This window comes from Anser brachyrhynchus (genome assembly GCF_964034855.1).
Source record: "Anser brachyrhynchus genome assembly, chromosome: 16".
NCBI classification, from domain to species: domain Eukaryota; kingdom Metazoa; phylum Chordata; class Aves; order Anseriformes; family Anatidae; genus Anser; species Anser brachyrhynchus.
Window position 1 is genome coordinate 12,043,264 of NC_137734.1, and position 9,867 is coordinate 12,053,130.

Genomic DNA, 9,867 nt, shown 5'->3' on the forward strand with positions numbered 1-9,867 from the left:
GGGGTCCCTGCAGGTGTGGGTCCCCTGGGGCAGCCTTGGAGGTGAGGGTCTCTGGGGTATCCTCAGCAGTGCAGGTCCCGAGGTCCCAGGGGGTTGCTTGGGGTCCCCAGGGTCCCCTTAGGATGAATGGGCCCCCCCCCCCAGGCATGGGGGTCCACCAGGGCACCACTGTAAGCACAGGGCAACCTCAGAGGCAAAGCTCCCTGGGGTACCCCACGGGTGGGGGCTCCTGGGGACCCCCACCCCGCACCCCAGGGCCGCCTGCCAAGCCATCGGGGCGCGCGTGGCCCCGTGGTGCTGCTGCACGGTGCCTCTCGGGGGGGGGGGGGGGGGAGGGAAGCGCCAGCAGCGCGCGCTCCCACCCAGCGGCACGCGTCTCGTACGTTAACAACCCGGCCCCAAACCCACGGCGAGCATCCAAAGGCTGGTTTTGAAAAATGCTCCCGCGTGCCTGCGCCCGCAGCAGCGCAGCACGAGCGTGGTGGCCGGCCGCGTCCCTGCAGCAGGAAGCGGAGCCCCGGCCCCCTGCGCCGCGCGGTTTGGGCTCTGCGTGCCGGGCAGCGCGACCCCACTGCACCAACAACACGACCCCAACGCACCAACGTCTCTGCTCGGGGGGCAAACCCGAGGCTGGCCAGGGTGCAGAGCCCTGCACGGACCTCAGTCAGCTTCTGACATAACCCCCTGTCCCCCTCCTGCCTCAGAGCCTCGGGGACGGTGTCCCCGTGTCTGCAGCAGTTATTTTGGCTGTGAGTAATGGAGAAATGGTGAACTGCGGGCTACCCCTGTGTGCCAGGGAGTGACCGACGTGCTGTCTCCACCAGCCTCACCGGGGGACTCTCGCCTGCCCCAGCATCGTGCCCAGCAAGGCTGTGCTGGTCTCTTCTGTCCCCAAAGTGGCTGCTCAAGGCACAGCCCCCCCAGCAGCTTCGGTGCAAAGACAGCAAGCAAAGGGCTGCGGCCCCAGCTCGTGACTTCCAGCATCGCCCTGTGGGTTTGCTCCTGCTGCACGACTGCCCTGTGCGGGGTGCCGTGCCCTGACTGCCCAGTGCCGCGCTCATTAACGAGGATCGTTATTGTTCCGCCGAGCAGTGGTTAATTGCACAACACAAGGCACGCCGTGTGCTGCCCTCACCGAGCCACGGCGCAGCGGGGGGGTGCAGGGGCCAGAGGCGAAGTCCCCAGCCCTGCACTGGGGACAGCCCCCATGGTGCCATGAGGATGGGGCACGTGCTGCGCTCCCAAAACTGCCCCCAGCAAGGGGGAGAGCCCAGCGCTGGGTGAGCTGGGGCTGGGGCTCCCTGCTGCCTCCCGCCAGCCAGGCTGGTGCAGCACAGCGGGTGGTGGCTTGCACGTTGTCCCCCGTGCTGCCACGTGCTCCCAGGGGACACCATGTGTGTCAGCACGTGCACAGCTCCGGCGTGCGGTGGCACATGTCACATCCATGATGCCCTGCTTGTAGCCGGGTGTCCCCAGGCTGTGCACCCAGCGCGTGTATTTCCCCACATCGGAGCCTGGTGAGAGCGGAGCCAGCCACGCCAGAACTGCTGCCCCAGGGGAAAACCACTCAAAGGCACGAACAGGTTTGGGGTGGAGGAGGGAGGGACGCTAACAGGCCTCAAAATGCTCCCTGGGGCTGGAGTCAACGCAGGCAGCCAGGATTAGAGCCGAGCCAACGCCGCCCCGAGCCAGGCGCCCGGTCCTGCGCTCGCCACCCCCTTGGCACGGTGGCAGGGATGTGCTGGGAGACACCGAGCCAAACCCATCTCATCCAGGGGCTGGTTTAGCGGCTGGCCTTGAACTAGCTGATCCCGGGAGAATTATTCAATAAATTTGAATTAAAAGCGGGCGGGCGGCTTTCTGAAGCCTCTGGAAGAAAAGCAATGAGCTTAAGCAGCCCCCTGGGCCCTGGGGAGGTCTGGCTGGCAGCCAGCCGGAGCCAGGATGCGGCACGGCCCCGGGCAGCGCCGAGCAAGGCTCCGCTCAGCTGCCCCGTGCCCACCTGAGCACCCTGCTGGATCAGGCCCCGGGCACCGACTGCTCCCAGCTCCCTCCCTGCTGGCTCCCCTCCAGACCTCTGAGGCTGCTGTCAAGTGCGTTTTGGGTTAAGATGCTAAAGAGCTCATAGCAAAGAGCCCTGGAGCAGCAGCAGCAGCGGGTGTAGCCTCCGAGGCTGTAGCAGGCCCCCAGGTGCTGGCCCAATTCCTACCAGCTCGACCCAAAGCCAAGGAACTGAGGATGCCATAATTTCTTTGGGAGGGGAAAAATATTTACAAGTCCTTAACGTTCGGTATCTCCCTTATACCAACTACACTTGAAACTGCCATGGAGCACCTACGTGAATATCTGAATGACAAAAATCCCAGGGGGGTCATTTCCAAACACCCGCACGCACCGCCTCGTGTAAGCGCCGTGCGTGGATGGGGTTTTTTGCTGTTTTTTGGGACAAGGATGGGGATGTGCCGCCGGGGGAGCAGCCAGCACCTCGGGGAGGCTGAGGCCGCGGGGACGGAGGTGCTGGGACCCCTGCCCGGCCACACCGCGGTGCCGTGCTCGCCCCCAGATGTGCCAGCCGTGCACGTCCCCGTGCTGCTCGCGGCAGCCTCACACCGAGGCCGGCTCTGCGGCAGCCATAGCAACCGGGCTGCCTCCCTTCTCTACCTCTCCCAGCACGGATAACGCCGACTTCTCCCAAATTTGCTGCTGCCTGAAAGACGCCAGCAAAAGCCCCTGCCCAAGGCAGGGGACGGGGGCTGATGTGCCCCCCGAGCCCTGAGCTGCGCCCCGCCGCCCGGCTCTCTCCGTGCAGGGGGTGGGGAGCGCTGCCTGCCTGCGAGGGGAGGAGAGGAGGGAGGAAAAGCCGAGCACCAGCATCGCTGGGGCCAGCGTGCAGCACCAGCACGGCCTGGCGCAACAGAGCACGAGGGTGTTTCTCATCCAGACGGCTGCTGGGGTTTGGAGATGGGGTCCTGAGTTTGGGAACGGCCACGGGGGTTTGGGGGGATCAGAGCAGCCCCGCAGACGCTGACAGCGCCCTGGTTTCCCAGGCACGATACCAGCACCTCCCCAGCCTGCCCTGAGGTGTGAGAATCCCCAGGGACGAAGCAAACCCAAGACCCACCCTGGGCTCCCCCTAAGGTGTGCTCGGGGGGGGCTCTGGGCTGTGCTGCTGCCGCTCGGAGCCCCCCTTTGCAGCAGCAGCAGGAGGCCCCCGGCCTGCCGGCCCCCCTCGCTCCTCCCCAGGGGAGCTGCTCCGCTGGTGGCGGGGACAGGGACAGCGCCAGGGGCCAGGGGCTCCCGCCACCCGCCAGCCTTCCCCTGGCCCCAGAGCAAACCCGGGTCCCCGGGGTGCCGCTGCGATCCCCGCCCCGCCAGCGCCTCCCGCCGCGTTTCGCACCCGGCGTCGCCGCCTGGTGGCCGAGCGGAGCAGCGCAGCTGCCCCCGGGGTCCTCGGCAGCGCTCGGGGCGAGCTCCCGGCGGCAGGTCCCTAAAAACAGGGCACGGAGAGCAGCTAGCAAAGGGAAGCGAGGCAGGAGGACTTATACACGTAGATGAGCCTGTATCGGTGCTGGGAGGACCGGGCCGGCGCCTGGAGCTGCCCAGGGCAGCCCAGAGGCTGAGCCGGGAGCGCGGCTGCTCCAGCTCCCCGCAGCCAAAACCCACCCCTCAGGCAGGGGGCCAAACACAGATAAGGAAAAATCAAACCAGATTCTTCTCCTTCGCTAACTCGGCCGTTGAGAGGCCGTACCAGCACTCAGACCTCTCGGGTTTGACCCCTGGGCGAGCCCCGCTGGGGTCACGCTTGCCTTTTGGAGATTTTGCAGCCCGGGGTTTGCACGGGGCAGCCCCTGAGCAGGGAGGGCTGCAAAAGCCAGCAATGCCTTTCTGAGATGAGGTCCCTTAAGGAAAGGCAGAAGTTGCACTCTGTAGCTCTATAAGTAGATCACATCGGGCCAACGTTTAATATCAGAATACAGAAAACAACTGATCATGAAGGAGAAAAAACACCCGTATTCAGTCTTCCCTTTGGGTTGCCCAGTGCATCCTGGCTGACCTGCTGCATCAGCTGGTCTGGAAGGAGCACATCCGAGCCAGACTCACCTAAGCAGCACCTCTGCCTACCAGACCTCTGCCAGCCTGCCCAGAGGGCACTAATTCACCTGCACTGCCCCGGTGAGCCTCACCTGGGACCCTACTCACACCCTCCACGTGCGGGCCAGAAGCTCTGTGTAAGCTCAGACCCAGGTTCCTCCCACGTCCTGGGTGAGGTGTCTGCTAGGAGCACCTTCCTATGGTGCCTTCTGCCCTTGGGGCCCTTTGTTTCAGCCTTGCTCCGCCTCTGCTGCCCTTCTGGAACGTGGTGCGAGCCCTGTTGTAGTGGCTCTGGGGTTTAGCAGCTGGCTTGCAGGCAGCCACCTCTGTGTGTGGCAGAGAGGTTTGCAGCTACCAGGCTGAAGGTGGGGGGAGCTCAGGGTGTGCTTGTGTGGCTCCCATCGGGAGAAGAGCCCCTAAGGGGAAGCTGAGCTGCAAGGAGGGTTTCCTCGAGTAGCTGGCCGCCCTAGGTGTGGCCCTTGATGGGACAGTTCAGGTGGCTGCTGCTCCTTGTCCTGAGCCCCACGACTTGCTGTGGTCTGTGCCTTTGTGCCTGGTGCTGGTGTGCATCCTAGGGACGCTCATCCCAGTTGCCGTGCTATGGTTTCAGTTCACTGGATGAACAATCTTGTTCAGCATGAGCTTCTTTTGGGGAAATCCTGGGCACAAACCATGAGGGTTTGGAAAAGGCGGTGAGTGTTTCTGCACGTCTCTATACCTGGGGCCTCTTGTGTTCAGGCAGATATTGCTGATCTGGGCCCTGGAGATCCCTCCTGCCCTCGCAGGGGAAGGGGAGAGGGCTGGGAGGGCTGCGGGTGGAGGCTGGCAGTGAATCCCCGTGAGGAAGAGGAGTGAGGGGTCTGTGCGTGGGGAGGAAGAGGAGGGCTGGCTGTTAGTGAGAAGCAACCTAATGACTTCAAATTAACTTTAAACTTTAAATACAGCGAGGTGTCTGTGAACAAGAGAGGGAACCCTTCACCGCCCCATCCATGTGTCCTAGGTCCACCACTGCCTCCTTGCCTTTCACACCTGCTTCGCGAGCTGCCCCAGCAGCGTGGGGCTCAGGCTGTGAAACCCAGAGAGCCGGTGCAGAGAGCAAGGGGATGTTCGAGGGGACTTGGTTCAGCCAAAGAGAATGGCCTGCTTACCAAATCTCTGTGAGTTTGTTACCAGCAGCCTCTGTACCCCAAAGTGCTTGCCTTCAGGGTACAAGGAAGGCCCCGTCTTCTGCAATTTGAGTCGGGACCCTCGATCCTGCACCTTTCTCTCTCTCCTTGTTAGTGAGTGGGTGCTGTACAAGCGTTGCTTTGTCCGATGCTCTCAGCTCTTCTCCTAAGTTAAGGTGCTTTTTGTCAGGTCGGTGTTAAATAGGGGATCTGGGGTTTCTTTAGAGGAGTGCCTCTTCAGGAATAAAATTTACACATGCATCACTTTTTCTTGAACTTGAAAGAAATGGGATTTGTTTAAGATTTAAGGCATTTTAAAGCCTTTAGAGTGCAAAACATCAATAAAATCAAGACAATTTTAAAGTAAGGGACGCTGTGAAAAGCAATCATATGGAATAAAAAACAAATACCTGATAAAAAAAAACAGACTTCCAATCCACTTACTTACAGCCTAAAGCCCACCTCACCTGGCTCAGCTCTATTACTGCATCCTCTTCACCTGGCCCCTGTCTGTGGTGTGGGGGAAATGCCATGGCAAGAAGTGATATTGGCAGCACCAGTTCTGCGTGGTTTTGGTGTGAGTGAGGCTTCCTGAGCAGTTGTGTGTGGTGCTGGCACTGCAGTGCACAAAGTGAGGGCGTGCAGGAGTCTTCCTTGTGCCTGCCCCCAGCTGGAGCTGGGGCTGGGCTGGGGTTCCCAGGAGTTTCTCTGCACCATGTACGTAAGTATTTTTATGTATACGTAGACGTGGTGTAACCAAGTTCTGGGTGCTCTGCCTCATCGGGAGCCAACGTGCCTGGCCCATGTCTCCCACTGGGTGGCTGGTGGCAGAGGAGGGGAGAGGTGTCTCTGATGTTGTCTGTGCTGAAGATGGCAAATAAAGCAGCTGTAATGAGCTGGCCAGTGCACGAGAGCACAGCTCCCAGCTTTGGGTAGAATCAGAGTTGCTCGGCTCTGCAGCAGCCCTAATTACTGCTCGTTAATGGAAAGCCTATTTTGGGTTAATTTCTGGGAGTTTGTGCTTCTGAAATGGAGGGTCTAATCTCAGCTTTAAAGCTCTAAGCAAGTCCTGTGGCATAGGCAGAAATTTTGGTCTCTCACCTGATCACAGCAGAGTTTGAAGTGGGGTGGAAGCTTTTCCATGCGGTATTTGAATTCCCAAAGCAAACCCCTTCTGTCTTTCCTCTTAGCCACATGTCCCATAAACAAAGTGTGAGCCAGGCTCAAATACGTTGTGAGTTTGGGGTTTGGAAGCACTGGGGAGCTGATGGGCTGCTAGGCTGACAAATTGTTAAATAAACCTTGAAGAAAGCCCGTGAGAGTGGGCTCCTGGGGTGTTTGGGGAGGTTTAAGCTTGCAGCCAGTGCTCTGTAAAGGCAGGTCAGACTTTCCTGGGTGGCAGAGAGCACAGGTACACAGGGCTGAAGGAAAATGTACAAAACCAGCCTCAGGACGTGAGCTGGGAGAAATTATCTGCCAGGGATGACTTGTTGAGAGCTTGGACAAAGCACTGGGGTGAGCCTTGGCTTTGGCCACGCTGAGCCCCGCAGGGTGGGTTTGTGGTGGCCACGAGTCTCCGCAGAGCTCAGAGCATCTGGTGGGGAGGGATAAAGCACTGCCACAGCATCCTCTGTGCTGGCTCTCTCCTTAGGGAGGTGTAAATGGGGAAACGAAGGTGCTTCCCCTGCTGCCTGCACGTGGTACTGGTTTGGGGACCAGCGCGTGCAGTGCTTTCCCCCTGGCCAAGATCTCTGAGCTCAGAAGAACAAAGCGGCCTGGATGCTAGCTCAGCAGGCTGTCTGAAAGCTCAGGGGATGCTCGATACACCCCGCTTCCAGTGTGCTGGTATAAATTGAGCACGCTAATAACCCTTTGGGGCTGGTGTATAAAGGACCTGGAAGCACTGAGCTCCTACAGTCACAAACCGGAGGCTAAATCTGAGTTTTGGGTATGTGTGTGGGAGCCCCCGAGCAGATGGCTGCTCCCCAAATGGGAGTCCCAGCACGTGGCCGAGGGCGATGTGCTGCTGGCTGGGGTAGGCTGAGGCATTACTACGGAGTTGTAGGGCTAATTTGGTGCGCTTTATCTCAAATGCTTGTAGCAGACGCAAGGCAATGAGCCGTTTGCCACTCCTCCTGTGTTCCCGCTGCAGCGCTGGCTCAGGAGGGAGATGTTTTGTAAAAGGCAGCAGGAGATGTTAGTGCCGAGGAGCTGGTGTGGGTGTACGTGAGGAGAAGTGGTGTCATTGAAGTGCCCTCAGGTGATTCTTTTCTGGGAGGAGGAAAGCCACAAGTGTCTCCCTGCCCTGAAGTAGGACCCAGGCAGTGATCTGTGGCCCAGGAGACCGGGAGTGTGCCTTCCTCTGATTTCCCTCGTGTCCAAGTGAACTGTCTGCAGCTGCAGGCAGGCTTTTTCCCATAAACCTATGCAGAAAATAAGAGAAATTCAGTTAAAACCTGTTTTTCACCCTTCTGTTGCTCTGAGGGGTGGGGATTACACCCTCCAATGTGCTCTCTGGGATGCCGGGGAGGACCCTGGCACAGCCCCGGGGAAGGAGCAGCCACCGGGTTCCTCACCCTCGCTGTATGGAGTGCTGCTGTGGGAAATCTCTTAAAAATGGGGGAAACTGGGTGAGCAAAGGCTGCTCTGCTTCAGTTGTGGCTGCCAAGCAACAGAACCATAAACAGAATATTTCAGAAGATGAAAATCTTTTCTAATCCAAATTTCTTTTTATATCCCAAAGATGTGTGCTTTCGGGTTGACTGTGTGATCTCCCAACCTGCCCAAAGATGCTTCATGAAACTGGGGAGGCTTTTCAGGGATATTTGGAGCTACGAGCTGAGCAGTTGGAGGCTTTGCAGGCTGTTGGCATGACCTGCAAGATGCGGGGTCTTTCACGGGTTGTTCCTCCCACTAATCGTGTCCCAGGAGCTGAGCACGCAGAGCTCAAAGGGCTTCAGAGGGAAAAAATAGAATAGGGCACTTCCTAGGTGGGCTAAATGGTTGCTGAACTTCAAGCTTCTGCTCTGAGCCCAGACCCTTCCCAGCATGTTAAAGGCCATGGGTTTTGCAGTGTGGTGCAGGATGCTTGGCTTTCTCCTGGAGAAACATGCTCTTGGTGATGCTGTGCCCTGGTGGGACTCTGTCCCTCCCCCTTTAGGATGCGCTCAGGAGGTGGTGTGAGCCCTGCAGCGTTGGTCCTGCTGGGCTGCGGCAGCTTCTTGAAGGGTCTTGAAGCCTTGGGAAGGGCAATGAGATGCTTGGAAGTAGATTTAATCTAAATTGGTGGTTTTGCTGGTTCCTTTTTATCAAGCTGCAGTCTCCCACGAGATGGTGCTGTGGGATAGGGACACTGCAAATGAGACATGCCTGCGGGGCTTTATGGCACTGAAACACAACAAAATTAATTTGTGGCTTTGGCGGCAGGCTTCTCGTGGTCTTTGCAAAGGTTTCTTCAGGGAGCACAGACGGGGAGCGAGCAGTGTCTGCTGTAACTGGGAGAGTTGTCTTGGTGGGCAAACCCAGTCAGAGGGAAAGTACCACCAAATCCCCCTAAAAGTTCTTAAATGACCTGTGCTGAGCCTGTGTTCACTCATGTTAATTGCTGCTGTTGGGCTCAACGTCTTGTAAATGGGCAAAGAGCACGCTTTATATGTAAGTAGAACCAAGAATATATTGTTATATATAATCATTTTTAAAGTTTGGTTGTAACAAGAACTAACAATTAAAATGGTTTTATGCACTGAATTTTCACTCGTGGGGGCTGTGCTCACCCCTGCCCTGTTCCTCTGGCTGCTAAGGCCAGCAGTTTGTCTGGGGGTGATGTGGGGGCGACAGCAAGTTGTCACCAGCTGAGCCCTTTGCTGGCAGGAACACGATGTGCAGGTTGGGGATTTTGTTTTGCTTTTTCTGGGATCTTCCTGTGCCTTCCCCTCTGTTTTCATGCTTTCTGCACAGGAGGGCTCTTTGGAACAATTTTTATTTGATGCTGGGTTCCTGATCTGAGTCTTCTTACAGGAAAAGGTTTTTCTGAACATGTCCTGTCAAATGATGCTCTTCATTAATAATGACGCTTTTGATCAGCATCATGAAACATGTGGACAGTTCTCAGAAGGTTTTTGTATTACAAAGTGAATGAATGAACAAAATGGGTTCCTGTGGCAAACTTCTTTCTTGTCAAGCAAACATCTGGGTCATCATAGCTTTTAAAAAAAATCTAGAAAATACAAAAAGGTCCAGGTGTGAAATGCTAACCTGAACTTTATTTTAATTTCAGATGTTCACTCTGTAGAAATACAGTTATTGGGATTTGATCTGGAGCCCTCTGAAGTCAGAGGAAGGCTTTTTCCTCAGTGACTCAGTAACAGCCAGTACTGGACAGAGAGGCTGAATAATTTACAGAGCGTAATTCCCACCGTTTGCTATCCAAACAGGTTCTGAGCCAAGGGGTGCACTGAGGCGTCCCCAGATGCATTGCCTTGCCTTCCAGTACATACGCTGGGGCTGGTAGCTGCTGGCTGGGCTTCCCGTTGGCACAGGGTGATCTTGTCTGGGTCCTTAAAACCTCCACCTGTGGCAGCTGCGGGGTGTTGCCCCTGTTCCCATGTGG